The sequence below is a fragment of the Pomacea canaliculata genome, linkage group LG7, assembly GCF_003073045.1.
Source record: "Pomacea canaliculata isolate SZHN2017 linkage group LG7, ASM307304v1, whole genome shotgun sequence".
NCBI lineage: Eukaryota > Metazoa > Mollusca > Gastropoda > Architaenioglossa > Ampullariidae > Pomacea > Pomacea canaliculata.
In genome coordinates, this window is record NC_037596.1 from 14,100,286 (window position 1) to 14,118,870 (window position 18,585).

The 18,585-nt window shown below is 41.2% G+C and overlaps 2 long non-coding RNA genes across 3 annotated transcripts in view; one reads left to right on the forward strand and one right to left on the reverse strand.

Moving 5' to 3' along the window:
* Positions 1 to 12,093, forward strand: part of LOC112569424 — a 54,462-nt gene extending 42,369 nt beyond the window's left edge. Inside the window, exon 4 of the long non-coding RNA XR_003100427.1 lies at positions 11,431 to 12,093. This is a non-coding gene — a long non-coding RNA (uncharacterized LOC112569424). The remainder of the gene's footprint in view (positions 1 to 11,430) is intronic.
* Positions 1 to 18,228, reverse strand: part of LOC112569422 — an 86,431-nt gene extending 68,203 nt beyond the window's left edge. The window contains exon 1 of one of the 2 annotated variants that reach the window (XR_003100424.1): positions 14,623 to 18,228. This is a non-coding gene — a long non-coding RNA (uncharacterized LOC112569422). The remainder of the gene's footprint in view (positions 1 to 14,622) is intronic. The other variant, XR_003100425.1, reaches the window with a different exon arrangement.
* Positions 18,229 to 18,585: the final 357 nt, after the last annotated feature.

Consider the following 18,585-nt stretch of genomic DNA (forward strand, 5'->3'; position numbering starts at 1 on the left):
TTTTAATTTCAAATCAACTGAAATGTTTGTTGTAGTCAGTCGCGTTGGGTTATCTTTCCACGGAAGATAGCATCATGTGTGTGTGGACACCATTTCTTCAAAGCACTGATTCCATCTTTACTTCGCCTCCCAGTCGATTTGCAGGTCTAGTTACCTCTCCACATAATGTAAAATATTCAAACTTTTATTGTTATTAACCCATGATTTTAGTTCTCTCTCCTAACACTTGACCTCAGAAGGCGTTTAGCCACTGCACCACTCACACCCAGTATGATACATGCGCCAATGCCTACCCCACCCCGTCCTCTCTCCCTCTTGTTTGGAATTTAGCTTACTATTTTTTTTTAAACAAAACCTTCTCTCAGCACATCTGTACAAAACATGGAACCGTCTATCCTTGAAGATTTCAAGCAGAATGTTGTTCATTTTGACGACAGGACACATTACTTCATGAGTCATATTTTGTAACAGAAATGTTACAGACTCTTAACCAAAATAAATAAAAGAAAAACAAAAAGAATACTCAATATTTTAAATAACAAAATTATCCTCGACTACCTCGGGTCTAACCATGTGTAAGACACGACTTTTTCTTTATTTATCTTTTGTATAACCTTTATTTTTCGCTCTTTTCTTCATTTACTTCTTTTGTTTGTTTGTTTTTTTTTTGTTTTTTTTTTGTTTTTTTTTTTTGTCGTTCTTTTCTTTTATGGAGCGTTTTCAAAGTCAACCATCCAAAACAGTGTAGGTTACTATTCGGCATTCTCATCATCTGCGGAACTAGCTTATTTGAGAAGACTTCCCTCCCTTTATCACAAAAGCTTTTTAATATTCACTGAATATAAGTGAATAAGCAAAGCTACATGGACTATTTCTACCCCTTCTCGTGAAAACGTTTATTACAGTTTTTTAAAATATTTTTCTCTGTCCATGTTTTTATTTTATTTCTCCTTTCAATCGCAATGCTGACGTCGACCTTAAGGGAACCACTGGAACAATCCCACCAGTACTTGTCTGACTGATGTTCAGTAGCCAGAAGTTCCAGACAGTACATACAAACGATGTAAGAAAGCAAATGTTTAAACACACACATACACACACAAGCATCAAGACAGAACGTTAATCCTAACAACAGGCATGTGGATGTTCTTCCCGTCGTCATAAATTACATCCATCGGATCCTGGCGTACCCGTATGTACGAGGACACAGACAGGACTGTAAAGGGCGAATCTGGAATTGGAACAAGACCTTTGCAGAGATCGTGAACTGTCTGTCTGCGTGCGCGCGTGCCTGTCACACCGCCTGACGACGTGAGAGCAGCAGTGTCGCCTTGCACTGGTCCATGAGAGAAAGAGAAGGAAAGAGTAGAACATGACTCACGCCAGCACATCTGACGCTCCACAGTACGCACTGTGCTAGACCATCATACAGTCGAGAGATGAGTAGAAAGTCACGAGTTCACAGGGTTTAAAAACATACTTTCGCAAACAGAATAAACCTCGGGTGACAATCAACTCTCGGTTTACGTTTGTCGTGGACCGGTTCGCGACAAAAGCCTACAACATATCTACTGCACACTCGGCCAAAAACCACGTCACATCTGCAGCGCGTGTTGAGTGTCGTGCCTCCTCCTCCTCCCTCCTTCACCTCCTTTTCCTCCTCACCCACCCACACTACCCCAGCCCCTCACACTTACCCCCATCTGTTCGGACTACGATCAACGCCAGGCCGTAAAATCACCTGTATCAGCAGAAAAATTGTGCTGCTTTCGCGTCTGCTTCGTGGCACCCCGTCCACCTATCGGCTGTCTAAAAATAGGCCGAGGTGACGTAGCGGTCCAGACGACGTGACCCAGTCAGCGATAGGCTGTAGCGAGTAACGTTCTACTTTACTCTCGGTCACGTCGCCAACTCCCTGTCTCGAGTGCTGCCAGCCGGTGTCAGGCCAAGCTTCCACACCCCCTGCCAAATAGCTACCCCGGTATTATAGTATCTGTCTCTCTCTCCCAAATGGGAGTAGACGTGGTTTACGCGCTCGGTAGACTGCAACAGGAGAAATCATGGCTGACACTACCACCCGACAACGGGACTTTGCTCTTGTAAATCTCCTGCTGTAAGCAATACTGTAATGGTATACCCGTACCGTTTTTTTTAAATGCTGACTGGTCTTATTGTGATTTTCTTTTTAGTTGCATGTTGTTTGGGCTTTCTGTGTCCCATCCTTTTTTATATCTTTGTCTCCGCGCGCGCGTATGTGTGTGGGAAGAAATGTTTACTTGCATTTAGCTGATATCAGTTATAATTGTAGAATAATTTGTGTAGTTCTTGTGGATTATAAATGTTGTAGTATTTAATGAAACCACTAAATTATTTATTAAATTAATATTAGTAGTAATATCACTTGTGAAGTGTGTGTGAATATAAATATATATATGTGTTCGTGTGTAAGTGTGTGTGTGTGTTTCTCTGTGTGTGTGTGTCAGAGAGAGAGAGACAACAGAGAACGTTTCCTAGCATTTAACTAAGAACAACAGCAGTTGTAATATATTTTACTTGTTGATGTTGCCTAATCAATGTAATATTAAATTAAACCACACAACATTATGAATTAAAATTAAATACCTATCCTAAGAGAAACAAAGTTATTAAAAAACCCAAGCATCATAAAAAGAATGCAATATGTATGCTATCTACATCATCTTTCTTCTCCACAATTACTTAATGAAAGAAAGACAGCCACCATGATGTAGTTAGTTGTGATAGTCAATATGTCTCAATTACATGTACAATACTTGATTACAAAACAGTTCTCAGAAATATGATCACAGTCGTTACCCACATGAAAGAGTTATTATTATTATTATTATTATTATTATTATTAGTGGTGGTGGTGGTGGTCTAGCTTGTGTTGGACACCATTTCTAGTAACAAAACATATGAGCCTTAGCAATTTTTAAAACAATAAAAACTAGTGATCCCATTACACTGATGAGTGTGAAAGGCGTGTGACAGTTAACGGGTTACAACTGCTCTCCGTTACCTCGGCAGGTAAAAAAAAACCAAAAAGGAGTTTAACCCCAAACTCAATATAACAATAAAGATCAAGATGTGCAAGTTTGCAGTAAATTAATTAAACTCAAAGCCCAGTGAGTGATAAAAACCAGCAATGCATTCAACATAAATAAATAAAGAAGCCTGGAAGGAGCTCGTGGCTACCCTGAGCAAGTGAGAGGGAAGAGGAAAAATGGTTGATGGTGTGAAGGTGAGATGTGCTACTGTTAAAGGTGTTGAAGTGACTTTAGGCCAAACATGGCCGCTGACACATAATGAAACAAAATGGTCCATCATGTTACCGAAAATAATGCGACAATACTGTCTGGAACTCGCTAACTTTTTTCTGGTAATCAGGTGCTAGTGCTGGGTAATGGACATCACAAGAGCAGACAAGAGCTTTAGTGAAATCCACTATCAAGGAAAATATCATAGACTGCTCCTACGAGTACGATTCAACTTCTCCTACGAGTGCGAGGGACGCTGCGAGACGATGTTCGTAAGAGTATACGTGTGAAAATGTACAGACCAAGAACTCTGATAGACAAAAATTAAAAATGGAGTTTTATTTTGCAACAAGGGACATAAATGTCGCTGGGCTAGAGATCGGATGCAGTTTTAAAAATCTCGGCTTTGTCATTTATTTGTTTGCACTCGTCATTTTGTTGTTTGTTGTGGGGTGGCAGCAACCTGTGGAGGATGAGTGAGGAATACAGCTGTGTGTCACCTGCAGTCATGTTGTACTGCATACAGCTGTGTGTCACCTGCAGTCATGTTGTAGTGCATGCAGCTGTGTGTCACATGCATTGTACTGCATGCAGCTATGTGTCATCGTAGTCATCCTGTACTGTGTGTGCATATATTTATATGCATATACACATAGCTAAAATTAATTGGAGAATTAATAGATAGATACAACATGACCTACTATCATCCTTAATTATCATCTTCTGTAGGTCCATTTCTTTTTCAAAAACCTGCCTTCTGTGAAATGAGTCATCAGTAAGATAATAGTTTTGCCTTTTGTGCCAATTCTACTTTTCTGTTTATACACTTGTTTTCCTACTGTATTGCTAGTAGCTGGTCACTGTACCACGATCTCTAATCTTTGTTGTGTCTTCTATTGTTTAATTTCTTGAATTCAGTTAGTTTAGCGGCCTCTCTTCTAACCCTCGATTCTTGTTTCCTTTCTCTTCCTTTTCTCGTCTAGTAAATCATCATCGCAGCTTTCTCTTTACATGCATACCGTGCAGATAATTCATATCTTTCTTCTTATTGTTATTATTGAAAATGCAGGCGTAAAGTGTTGTTGTTACATGCATACACTTAACAGTAAATAAATGTTGACCACGAGAAGCAGGTCAACATTTTTAAGGGACTCGCGAAAAACTGTGTGAATAATGCAAATTCACACATTCCATGTTGTGTTCCTGGCTAATCTACTCATCGTGTAAACTGTTTTCAACAGTAAAACTAAACGAAAAACATAAAATAAACAAAATGTTACGGAAGGTAAGATGAACAGGTGGTCACGAGCTGAAACTGCTGTTGACACACAGCAATATGCTTTGTTTGTTTTCTTAAATGAACTTATAAAAAAATTCCTAAATATTTACAGTCGTGTATGATTGCAGAAATATTTTTGAAATATTTACTGAACAGTCTTGTTCAGCTTTCTTCTGTCCTGAATATGCTTCTGGTCATGCTGTTACCTGAAAACATTGAACGCAGCAAGCTGGAGAAATGAACAAATCAGCTTGCTTGCTGACCTGATTGATATTGTTAAAACAAACCTGTAAACAATATTTGTTGAATATACTTCAATTGTTTGAAGTTGTAGGACTTCCTAAACCGTTTTCAAAAGCGAAGAAATGATGTTGTGTATATATTATTATCCCCCTTTCCTATCTTATTCCATCTGTGGTCTAATTGCCAGAAGATGCCCTATTAATTAGTAACAACTCATTGCTTGACAAATCATCGACAGCCTTCAATAAAGAGTGCTCGCCCTGACTAAAGGCAGGCTTTTGATCTCAGGAAACAAAACCCCTAGGGATGAATCCAGGCCCTTGATGAAAAACCAGAACCAATCTTCTCCTCTGCCCCCTCCTCTCCTGCGTCCTCCCTGTTGCATCAACGCGTGGCTGAGTTTCTTCATTATTCAATGGACTGGTCATGTTACACACAAAAAAAGTACCATGGGGCGGATTTGTGTCATGGGCATCACTTTTTGATATGATTCATCGCCAGAATTCTGCTATCCTAGACTCGTGCACCCTGGACCCTGTAAAGGTTCTGTAGTCAATGAGCATAAGGTCTGTATATCCCATCATGCAACTGGAAGTGTCGTCCACACAGAAACCTTTCATGCTTCTGCCGTAATAAACAAAAATAAACTTTAAAGGAAAGTAGCCTTTCTATGCTTGCCGAGGTTGGTCTCTCTCTTCCCACCCTCGCCCCCGTTTCACCACGGGATTCAAGCAACAAAATAAATAAATAAAAATGACAAACCTAACCGGCGAGGGGAGAGGAAATAAGTCATTCGTGGCCTTGACCTCTCCCCAAACACGCGAGTTCATGAAAAGGGAGGAAGACGAGGCTATCGTGCGCAGAACGGATGCGCACCTTTATCCTGCGTAAATGCAGTAAACAGTTTACGGCGTTAGCACGTGATAAAGGTGGTCTTCCTGTCTGCGCGTAAACACGTTTTGAGGCGGTCTGGGATACTGTCTGTACAAACTTCCTTCCGATTTCCCACTCAGCTTTCTCGTGAAGTCTCGTAAATAAAATAAACGGACTGCGGCAGTTCAAAGCCTGATAAAAGTAAATTATCAGTTTGATTTTGATTTTTTAAATATTTAAATGCTTACTTTTCTTTTTTTCATTTTTATTTCTTTTTTATGCTCTGATTAATGTTCAAAGGCAAAGGTTGGTTGGAGAGTGAAGTGTTAGAGACCTTACCCCAGGCCCAATTTTTTATTTTCTTTACGGGGTGTATGGCGCAGAGTATATGTACTTTTTAAGTTTGAAATTTTTACGCGTTTGCTGATAAGATTTTAGTATTTAAAAACTGAAGTTCTTGCTTTTGTTAAGAGCATAGCCAGGTTTGGTTTCTAGCGAACCAGTCTCTAAAATGTGAGTTAAGATGACATATACAGAGTATATAAAACATAGAGAACGGATTGGTTCAAATAAATCTTCCGGTAAGCTGCAAATTCTTTTAAAAAGTATTAAAAGATGTATTTCGAAAACAACAAAAAGAAAGAGCATGCAGACAGGTTTCTATAGAACAGTAAAGACCTTTCTTTATATAACATAAAGCAAAACATTTTTCTATACAACAGAAGCGCGTGTAAATTATTACAGGTCCTGAGGTGTTTTGCATACTCGTGGGTTTTCGTTTGTTTGTTTGTTTGTTTGTTTTTTGTTTGTTTGGGGTTTTTTTTTATAGAAATTACACATGTTGTAGTTTTGAGTAAGAACTGGGTAGGGTCTAGAGCACGTGACGTGTATTGCACGTGTTTGGAAATACAAAAGGTGAGCTAACCCAGCAGGTGTGTTAGCTCGGCATCAAACTCTGTACACGTTGTGAGGTACTTAAATAAAGCATAAAGCACAGTAGTTCTGTGTTAGTCGTGTAGGTCCTCTGCATGAGTATTTACCATCTTGGTTGGTGTAAACAGTTGCTGTCACCTGAGACTGACAGGTAAGTGCAACCGTGTATTAGAAGAGGAAAGTTGAGACACGCGAGGTTCGTGACGTCACGCAGGTGAGGTGAAACGACTGTCGAGTGTGTACATAGAAACAGGGGGGAGTCGGGTTTGTTGTTGTTTGTTTATTGGTGTTTTATGCCATGCCAGCAACTAAGGCTATATCATGGCAATGGGGAGTCGGGTGGTGGTGGTGAATAGATCAATACATACAATATAAGTAGGCTGTGTGTGGGAGGGGAAGGCGAGAGGTCTGAGCCTGGGATTGCTGATTTGCGGTGCGAAAACTTTAAATACAAATTGATTTTCAATCCAGTTTCTTCTTAGTTTGAGCAGGTGCTAACCTGGGTTGGGGAATGACGAATCAAAAATACAACCAACCAGCCAGACAGCCAGTCAGACGGACAGACAGCCGGTTAGACGGACAATCAGATGGACAGACAGCCGTCCAGTCACAAAGGCAGACAGAATAAAAAAAAATGTCTTTTTTCTCCGAGCAACAGACAACAGATGATATAGTGCTAAACATTTCCATGAAAAATGTCTACTTCACACTATTAATCCATATCTCATACCGCCATCCAGACATCATCCCAAAAACTATCTATTTTGCAGCGAATAAACAAGTACAAATAAATAAAATATTCATAACATAACAATAGCAAGGAACTAAAAAAAAAATTCCCTTGTTCATACACTGCTTACAGGAAATCCGAAAAAAAAAATAAATTCTTGAAATAAATAGCATATTAATAACAATAACAGACGAATAAACAGAAGAGAGCGGTTTCGAATTCACAGCAGCCTGGTCGGGAGGGTGATAGTCGGCGATCAGGGGAGGTGACTGTTAAGTTCCTGTAGCGGAGGAAGACAGACAAAATGGCGCCACTTGCACGCTGCGAGCGTTCCGCGGGAGTTAGCGATGTCCCGTGTCTCACCTCGCTACCCAGCAATGGGGTAGGCTGGACACACTGATCGTAATATACAGCCTTTTAAAATAATCTTTTTTTTTTTGTTTCGCATCTTGAAATATTGCGAGGAAGGGTCGGAAAATGAGGCGAGCGTGTGTGTGCACTGGGGGAGGAGGGGGAGGAGAAGGGGAGAGGACTGCTGGAGAAGAAAGAGCAGACAGGCGGCCTGAGAGTGAGTGAGGCGGCGTTGTATGCGAACTGGATGTGGATTAAGTCCATATTCGCGGAGAGTTGGAAAGTGCCTTGAAGGTGGATGTCAAGCCCATGGGACAAAAGGTAAACTAGTTTGTCTGTCTGTCTGTCTATCTGACTGTTTTTGTACCTTCGTGCCTGTCTGGCTGTCTGGCTGTCTACCTGTCTTCTTCCCAACCTGCTTTTCCCGTGTACCTCTCTCTTGTCCTCAAATGATTCTATTATGTCTACATCCTTCCAAAGAAATATGACTCTCAGAAAATGTTTTTAAAAGCTTCGTACAATGATTGTTGTTCTGCCTTTGAGGTCTTTGTTTATCAACAATCCGCTTTGTTTGAGAAAGAACGAGTATAACTTTGTTTTCGCGATGTTTGTTTACGATAGTATATATCTGCAAAACAGATCGGTAGAGTGTATTTGCTCAGTTTGTACATGGTCGAAAGGCCTTGTGGGAAGGTTGTAACAGATGTATGAAGGAGAGACAAGTGGCGGAAGGCAAGCGACATTATATTTCACTTATTTCCCAGAAGGGAGGTCGTTAGGTCACCTCAGTCAGTGAGAGTTAACGCCCGGTTAGTTATCGATCCTCTCATTGATTGATTGACTGAATGATTGATTTTCTTCCGAGAAATGTTCATAGTACTACTTCATTTAAAAAAATACTACAAGCATGTTCATTGTATATAGAGTGTGTGTGTGTGAGAGAGAGAGAGATATAGAGTGTGTGAGAGAGGGAGAGAGAGGAGGTGATTTTTTCTTAAGTCATTCATAACATTTTACCTGTAAAATTTTACAAACCAACTTTTCAATTCACGAGAGCTCATTAGATATAAACAAATTTGACAACAAATCCATTGATTGTTACTGTTGCTCTAGCTTACTGTTCTTCTTGATCATATTGTATCATGAACTACTTCCTGCGCTTTCTATCAAATCCGATATACCTTTGATGTGGTGAAAGAATTAAAACGACAGAAATCAACTGAAAGCACAAGTTGTGTGAATGTTTGTTTGAGAGGAGTGGAGATGGAGAAGCCAATGTTCATACTGGTCTGAACACTTGCGGGCTGCAAGGGAAAAACAAAAGACAGTACTAAAAAATTCATAAATTAACAAGAAAGAGGAAGAAAACACAAAGAACCTAAGTTTCAACAGTTGGTGGAGGAGAAGGTAAAATCGTTTGGAAAGGGAAATAATCGAAAAGAACAAACGGGAAAGGCGTTGATAACCAATGTCCAGAGACCTCAGGTGCACAAATCAGGTTTAATAAATTTGCAGAAAAATGATGATTTTGAAAGTCAAGTTTCTTAAATGAAGAAATCGATTTTCAAGAACATTTATTTACTAAAAATAAATTATTTAAAAGCATCTTGAAGAAACATCGTGTGCTGTCAGGGTGCAGGACATTGTGGAGGGAGAAGAAATGATAATCTTCGGTGTAATCCTATAAATATTATTAATTTTTAATTTTGTCCACATAAATACAATAATGGGAACTCGGAAATAAGTACCCAAGTAGTGATGCTCAATAGAAATGTGCAAAAATAAAGGCAGTGGAAGATGAAGTGCAATGGAAGATGTCAGCTCAAAAAAGAGTTGTGAAAAAAGCCAAGTATAGACTGTGATAGAAGCAAAATAATAACAACATCAAGTCTTACACTACCACCGTCTGTCTGTCTGTCTCACACACACACACATACACAACTCATCTGCTGGTAAGCGAGTCAATCTGTTAAGTTCCTCCCGAAAACACAAGCTTCAATGATTGTTTAGGTTCCTTGAGTGTCGGTATACCTCAAATTCACTTCAATTCCAAGCTGTGGCTCCAAATATTCCAAATATCACTTGCCAAAAGTGGAGAGAGAGAGAGAGAATTTATTTTACTTGAAAAGCGTCCGAAAAATAAGAGAAAAGGGAATGAAGGATTAAGAATCTCCAAAACTCACCTCTTCTTGGAGGAATAAAAAAATGAGAGGCAATGGTCAATAATGGAAACGCGCGAAATGAATTTCAAACTAAGCTTTGTGAAAGGGGTGATAATAACGATAGGACCGGAGGGAGAGAGAAAGAGAAAACGCTAAAACATGCTGGTAAAAAAAGAACAGGTCAAGAGGTCAACATCAACGCGAACCTAATAGTTTACAAAATGTCCCGAGAGCAACTTTGGACAAAATATTTGGTTGCTGAAACAGCTTCAGGATGCGAAATAATTTTGGGGGCATAGGTTTATCCTCTGATCCTTATTTCCTAATTTTCACTAAAATTAGGATGTTTTTAAATAACTGTTATGTAAAAGCCTTCAATGTTTCACTGTGTCTACATTATAAGACTGAAAACAAAGCTTCAGTGTGTCTTAGTCACCAAGGACTGGGCAAAAATGATTTTGAAGATAAAACTGAAATATTTATTGCAACATGGTTTTACTGATTATCATTTTTTTTTCATCCAATTATTCATTTATTCAGAAAAAGTGAAAAAGTAAAGAGAAAGGAGAAAACAAGAAAAGAAAGAAGAAAACGTGCTTTTTTAATAGTTACTTCACTTTCTACACATTTCGTAAAGAAAGAAAGAAGAAATGTGTCTCTATGGTTAACTACACTTACTACACATTTCCTTTCCGAGGATTTCTTGCCTATTTGAAAAGTTTCCGACCTATTTATAGTCGCTCTGTCTACGAGATGTTGTTATCTATAATTAGAATCAAGTCTGAAATCCATTCACCATGTAAATACTTGTGGAATCTGTATTTCCCCCATGATGCCCTCTGACGCCTCAAGATTTGGTCTAAGCCTGTATTTTGAATTTTTTTCAGTTTTTCAATCATCATTTGGAGACCCTCTGTCGTCTGCTGTTATTATTTTTAGCAGGCAACCTTTGACCTCTTTCTCTACCTGTGAGAAAGTCTGTTTTCGCATCCATGTCACAAGAGTGAATAATCCGTAAAGTCTGGGTTCGAATTCCACGAAATTTCAGACTATGTCAAATGGTTTTGGTTTTATCATTTTTCATTTCCTCGCAGAGTTCAATTTCGTTCAGCTTCCGCATTTGTGAATGAAATAAACAAAAATAAAATTGACAAGAACTTATTGTTAATCTTAAACTAAAAAGATGGATATTTTATGAAGTTTTCTGTCACAACCTCGATTGTTTGCCCTCACCAACCATTTCCTTTGAAATATTTCAAGCAAGTGAAAGTACACGACAGTCTCCCATTTTCTCCTCTCCCCAGGAATAAAGAATTCATTCGTTCGTTCATTCCTCTCCCCGGTGATGAGCTGTGGATAACCAAGTGATCTTACAATTGTGTTTTCGGAAATGTGTTAAATGCTTGTGTGTGTCCAGAATGTGTCAAACCAGAAAACACACAGTTCATTTCTACTCAAAGTCTGTTTCTGAACGCCCCTAAACCTTTCTTTAATACTAGTTTATCTACAACATGAATGACCCAGTATACAAGATATTACTAAATACCACACTTTCAACAATTCTCTTTTTCTCTTTTCCAGCTGTGTCGAATGAAAAGGCCATGAACAAGCCTGGTGGCTTCTTTTCCGCTGGAGGCGAATTTCATTCATCTTTTATCGTGAGTTTGCATCTTTTAAAACAAAAAAAAAATGTCCTTCAATGCTTGGTTTGATAATTACTCTTTATTCTAAGTGCTGTGCATCACGGAACGTGCTTTGCCTGTGTGTGGCCCCCCCAAACCCCTCTCTATACCTCCCAGCATATCAGCTTTCTGTATCTGTAGACCCTCCGTACATCAAAATTCTTTTTTTTGTTCCTCCCTGTACTTTGGCAGCTTGTGTCCTGTGCAATGATCGTTTGAAGCATCTCTTGTAATGGTTGGCCTCCAGGTCTGAATGTGTCGTGAATATTCTGTTCTGTTCGTTGTGCTATTTATTGATTGTGTGAAACGGCTTTTGATTGTTTTTGCTCGCACTGCATCTGTTTATTTATGTATTTTGTTCGTTTATTTATGTGTTTATCGTCCTCATCGCGTCTCTTGGATGTCTGCGTGTTTAGCGTGCATTTCATTTCCGTGGAGGAGGTGGATAGCCGAGTATTAGAGGACTGGCGTCTAAACCCAAAAGCACGTCGGTTCGATGCCCATGTGGCGCTGCGAATTTTCCTCCTTTTTGAGCCCGCTCCTCCCTTCACCCACCCAGTCGGCCAGTCGAGGGCACCTGACTCCATAGAGGGATAAGAAAAGGTAAAGCAGCAAACGAGATAGAGAGAAGAGATAAGCACCGCCCACAATCACACACTGGCCCCCGATAACACATCACCACTTAAAACGACCTAGAGAAATCCAAATATTGTGTTTAGGTAGAGCAGATACCAAAAATTTGATCTGATTACTACTTTGTTTTAATTACTGCAACCAGTTTACAAGACAATAATCGTCTTTGCATCTGCGGTTTATCAAATCTGATTTTTTTCCAAAATGTTCATTAGAATCGGCAACAAGCTGCATTACTGTAATATTTTAATGCTAAAATTACCACATAACATCATTCCGTATCATGTGCTCCATCCCAAAGCATGTAGATACTAGTGTAACAATGTGTAGCCGGCTAGTGTGTACATGTGTAGCCTCATAAGCAAATAATGTATTTGCAGGTAGTACGGATATAAAATCTAGAAATCTTGCTGTCTGTCCATCGCACGACAGTCATCGGCATTTTATTGAGTAAGCCCTCGGCACAGTTCAAGATGTATATAGATAGATAAATGTGTGTGTGTTTGTTTGTCTATATGTGTGTGTGCATTTTTATGGATGTGTGTATGCTTTGTGTATATATATATATCTGTGTGTTATGTGTATGTTTGTGCATGCGCACGTCCATTTTTATGTATGTGTGTTTATGCATCTCTGTATGTCGGTGTGTGCTCGTGAAATTTAAAAATGTTTAAATCACATATATATATATAACTAAATACACACAAGCCAGATAAACAGAGAGAAAGAGAAAGACGGAGAGAATTAAGTAAGCAAAAGTAGAAGCAAGAAAAGTTTTAGAAAAACAAAGATACTGTAAATAAACAAAGAGTGTACAATAAACAAAGAGACTAACTAAACAAAGATACTACAAATAAAGAAAGAGACTGTAAATAAACAAAGAGTGTACAATAAGCTGTCCCTGCTGCTCTCAACATCTACAAGATAAAATCATCATGGTGTAGAATAGATAGAAGCCAAGAAGAAGACAATGATAAGTCAGACGATCTACGTGCGAACGTCTGATCCTGTCTCCACTGCAATGAACAGAAAAGAAAGAAAGAAAAAAACAGGGTCAAAGTTTAACTTTAATAGCACGCGCATTGCACGAAGGGACGTATAGGTGACATTTGACCTCCGCCTCGGGTGTTTGTAGCGGCGATAGCTTTGGGTGTCGTGGCACAACGAATGGGTAGATCAGGATAAGGATGATGACAGAATAGGTTACAACAAAGTGACAGACTAGACCTGCCCAACATCACAAGCGACTGGCAAGCTAACTTTCACGACTTTATTTATCCTCAGCTGCTGGTATTTAGACCATCGGAGACTCCTACCCACCCAGCACCCACACCCACCATCCCACCCAGCACCCACCACCCGACATAACAACAAAGCCTTGACCCAGTGGTCTCAGTACAACTGCTACAGACGACTGTCTGAAGTATGGATGCTAGTCCGTGTATTAAAATACTTGAAGGCAATTCACGCCTATTCCGTGTGTAAATAGTCAACATAAATAATGTCATGTGACCCCATCACACAGGCATCTTAATGTTGGAAACAATCGGTTGGTACACAGCTGCTGGCATTCCCATGGTGTGTTTATACAGTCGCCACATTTTACAACCTCACACAGGTTTTTGACTGTACTGGAAATACAATCTTTTTATATATATATAGATGTTTTTCTTGAAGTTGTTTGTTTACAAGTCCTGATGTTTTCTTTACCAAGCCCCTGTGGGAGTTCAGTGTCGTAACAAATCATGCAAGTATTTATTTATCCGCGGTATAAACAAAGTTAATTAACCTCAGTAAACACATCACAGGTTTCTTGTGTCCCCTCGCTCTGTATTGCTAAAAGTTTAGAATATATTTTTTTAAATACATGGGATTAGTGATGGACATTAATTTTATTCTACATTTGCAAGTGATTTATTTATTATATTTATTTTAATCGAAATCACTCCTTGCATGTTACCTCTTTCTCACACAACACACTGTGAAAGTGAAGGGGTGGGGAGGGTGTAACGGACAGGGGGAGGAGGAGAAAGAGGTAAAAGTTTTCTCTTTTTTTTCTTTTTTTTTGTCTTGTGGATGATCCGAGTTATAGTGGGGTTTTTTTCGTGTATTTTGCGTTTCCAAACGAATAAAAGAATGGAAGAGTAAAAGTATAAAGAAAAAAGTACCTTTTATTTCACATACAGCTTTGTCAGTCAATACATGACAGAGAAGGTGATGGGCTGAAAAAATCATACTCTGCCATTCCATCTTTCTGCCCAGCCGCACTCTTCAGCCCACACCAAATATTGCCTTCACAATACCAAGCATTAAGTGAACCCTAAGAATAGAAACAGTCAGCATTGTTCTTTCTTTCTTTTTTTTTTTCTTTTTGTCAGATGGGGAATGGGAGAGTGGTTGTTCGCGAATATGAGAAAAGAGGAGAAATAAAACACAAAGCTTCTCGTGTGCAACTTACCTTTTTGTGCCCGCGAGGCGCGACCGTAACACGAATGTGAAACAGTTCTGGAGGCCAGGTATTAATCCACAGGTGTTCATCCATCACCTGTTCGGCACGGCCGTATAAAAAAAGAAAAAAAAAAGCACACCTACACATCAACTGTCCTCTCCAGCAGCTTTTTCATCATGATTTTTCCCACACTGATCTGGCCCCTGCTTTACAGCTGTTCTATAACTGCTGCCTCCATGAATATTCATAACTTGCATAACTTTTGTTTTTCCTTTTTTTTTTTTTTTCCTTCTGTTCCTCTGTCCTCGTCAAATGCGTAGTTATAAAGACAGGAATAGACGCGCGCGCCTCCTGCTGGGTTGTGCCAGATGACGTGTGGCCTTGACGTACCCACCACCACCACCACTACCTCCACCACAACACACCACCCCCGCTCTCACCACTACCCTAGGTGGTCTCGGCTCCTCCTCGTCAAACTTTTACAACTGCGATATTTTTAGACTTTTGCTGCCATAAGTAAAACTGCTTGCGTCATTCGTCCTTCTGCTCCTCGGGATTTTTATTTATTTATTCTTCAAACGATTCATATTTACCTTTCTCACAAAAGTTATTGCTGTCCCTTTCCCTTTTCCTTCCTTATTGTTGTTATTATTACAGGGCAGAGAATAAAAGATTTAAAAACTTGTTGTAACCTATAACAAATTTTGAAACTTCATTTAAACTGTAAGTTTCTAATATATAATCTTTATTAAATTAATATTTCGCAGAAATGATGTTGGTTAAATCTTTAATGAAATAGTGCATTTGCCATTATTTTAATTTTTAAAAATATAAATTTTACCCTACACCAAAATATTGTAGAGAAAGGGATGGATTACAGGATTTTATCCAGATCCTTGTTACTTCCCCTAGCGGCGACAGTGCGGAGAGAGAGAGAGGGAGGGGAAGAGAGAGAGAGTTGGGTCATACCCTCCTAACCAGCGAACTCACTCCTTCCACAGCCGCCAGGAAAGAAAAAAGGTTAGGAGAGCAGGAGTGTGTTGAGGGGGGAGACTGTCCTTGCCTGACCCCGCGGTGACCTGCCTGACTGCAGTTGCGATGTGGACTAACCTCGTGGCGGCGGGTGTCCAGGTCAGTAATCTCACCTGTCAACATACCCACCCTCACAGCCTGCGGAGTCAAGACCCACTCCACTCGCCCATTCACATCGGTCGTGTCGACTCCACCTCCCCACCTCTCACCAACATCCTCCGCTCCTTTTCCTCCAGGAATTTTCCTTCTTTATCCATCCTTCTTCAAGTCAATTTTCTCAGTCCCTCTCACATGAAAGTTAGAATCATCTCTAGCCACCTTCCTCATAAATTCCTCCTTCTCAAAAAAAAAAATCCTTGTGCAAGAAAATTAAAAGATCACAGAGAATTCAAAGATTTTTTTTAAACCCAAGCACCGTTAGAATTCCTGCGCAACGGTTGCATCCTGAAGAAGGTTGACTGCCACGATCCTCCAGCTGTCATGTCTCTAATTGGTCACTGTTGGCACTCTCCATCGCGAGGGCGATAAGAGGAGGGCATCCTCCCTCAAGTCTTCTTGAAGCAAACCTCAGCTGTCGGTCGGTTTTACTTTTATTTATTTACAAATTTGGGTGGGTCCGAGTGCTTATCTGGAGAATTAGATATAATAAAAAAAATTCTGTAAACACGACTAACTGTCATGACAGGAGACCAACACCTTGGCATCTCACTGTCCTCATCGCAGGGTCGCTCGGTGCTACTGTCACAGCAACAGCTGGTGACGTCGCTGGATCTCGTTGTCACATCGTTGTTGTTGTTGTCGTCCGAGATGGGAGTGTTTCTTGATCATGCTGGTGGTTGAGGGGAGTTTGGTGGTGGTGATGGTGATGATGGTGGTGGTGGGGGAGAGAAATGTGTAGTAGGATGCCTGTTGATCTCGGGTGGGAGGAAAGTAAACACACGCAGAAAGAGAATAGTTGCTTCCTTCACCTCCTCCGCTTTATTCCAAGAGCTGGTGATTCTCACGAATTAATTTTTTTTTCACACTTTTCTGTCACTTTTCCCCACACAGTGAATCGACGACATTCATGATAAACCCAGCGAAGGGATCGAGGTTGCCGCACCCCAATCAGGAAGGTTGATCCATGTCAGTCGTCACCTGCACACCCGACACGAGCTTTGCTGGCTTGCACATTTTTCTCTGAAACACTGCGTGTTGTTGCCATGCACTGCGTCAACGCCCTCGGCTTGACAACACCATACCATCACACACTCCCCCGAACCCCCGAGCCCCCCGAACTCCTCCCCCTTCCTCGTCACGTCCTTCACCACCACATGAACAACTTTGTAAGTCTGTCGGCTCTCCAGTGGCGACAAGCCAGCAACTGAATGATCGCATCTCCTTCCTGCAAACACATTTTATTAAAGCTCGGAGGATGTTGATGCTGCAACACACACAACACGCACACGCGCGCGCGTGCACGCAGAGAACACGTGCTGTAGAGAGAGCTGTATGAAAATTAATGCTCACACACACGCTTGTTCATCTGGGAAGCGAATTTTTTTTTTCTCTCCTTCTTTTTCTTCTTTTCATCTCATCTGACTTATTCCGGGTGTTGACACAAGAAACCACTCGTTGTAAAGGAGTCGGAGCTTCCCAGAAGGTTCCCACATCGGCTTCCGTCGTCGCTGTTACGTCAGATGTAGTCCTCTCTGTCCGCGGAACGTAGTTTGTCTTGCCTCTTATTTCATCCGTGACCCAACGTCTACGGTCAAAGCTAGATCACAGTGACCCAAACCTCGCGCCTGACGCCAACGCGCCACTCTGCTCGCGGCCCGTCAGATTTAGCACGAGACACGAGAGTTCAGCGAACGTTGGAAGCCACTGCCATGGCGTTCTCTCTCTCCTTCCCTCACTCCTGGTGAAATACAGATCGCAATAATCTCTCATATACCTTGTCTGACATCTTCCACCATCAACATGGCCACCGTTTGTTGTGGAGAAATTACATCGTGATGATTAGCCACAGTGAGCCACCCACCTCTCTAAAAGTGGATGGCTGGTTAGAGTGCACGAAGGATGGGGTTCGGGGGGGTCGAAGGGAGGAGGGGGAGAGGTTGAAGAAGCAGAAGAGCGAGGCGATCAACAGGACCCGCTTGTTTTGTAGAGCTAAAAGATCTATTTATAACCGTGTCGCCATGCGGTTCATGTAGCTCCGTGCAGACGCATGGCGGTGTCCTGTGTGTAGCCAAGCTTCGGGAGGGGCGTGGAGGAGCGGGGGGTGGGTGGGGAGGGCAGGGAGGGAGGGAGGGGAGGGCTGCGTGCATTTTCATGCGCAAGGGCTTTGCAGCGCGATGGCGTGCACGCACGCATGCACGCGCACGTATGGGAGTAGCGGCAGGGTGGATGAGGGGCGTGCAGGGAGGAGAACAATGTCGTGAAAATTAAACGTGAACTTCTAACCTGTCCTAGGTCAAAACAGAGCAGCGAGCAAAAACTTCCCAAGAGCTGTCGTTGAGTGTCTGACACTAGAGTTGTCCCCGCGTGTGTCTGACACACGATGTGTCGTTGCGTGTCTGACACAAGATATTTCGCAGTGTGTCTGAAACAGGAGTTGTCCCCCGTTTCTTGACACATGATGTGTCGTTGCATGTATGACACAAGAGTTGTCCCCGCCTGTCTTGACACACGATGTGTCGTTGTGTGTCTGACGAGTCTGACACAAGAGTCTGTCTGTCCCCGTGTGTCTGGCACAGGATTTGTTCCTTCGTGTCTGACACATGTCCCTGTGTGTGTCTGACGCAATACATGTAGTTGTCACCGTGTCATTTAAAATATGTTGCTGTGTGTGTCTGACACAAGAGTTGCCCTGTCTGTCTGACACAAGAGCTTGGACCCACAGGTGTCTGACACTATGACTGTCCTTGTGTGCCTGACAGATGAGTTGTCCCTGTGTATTTG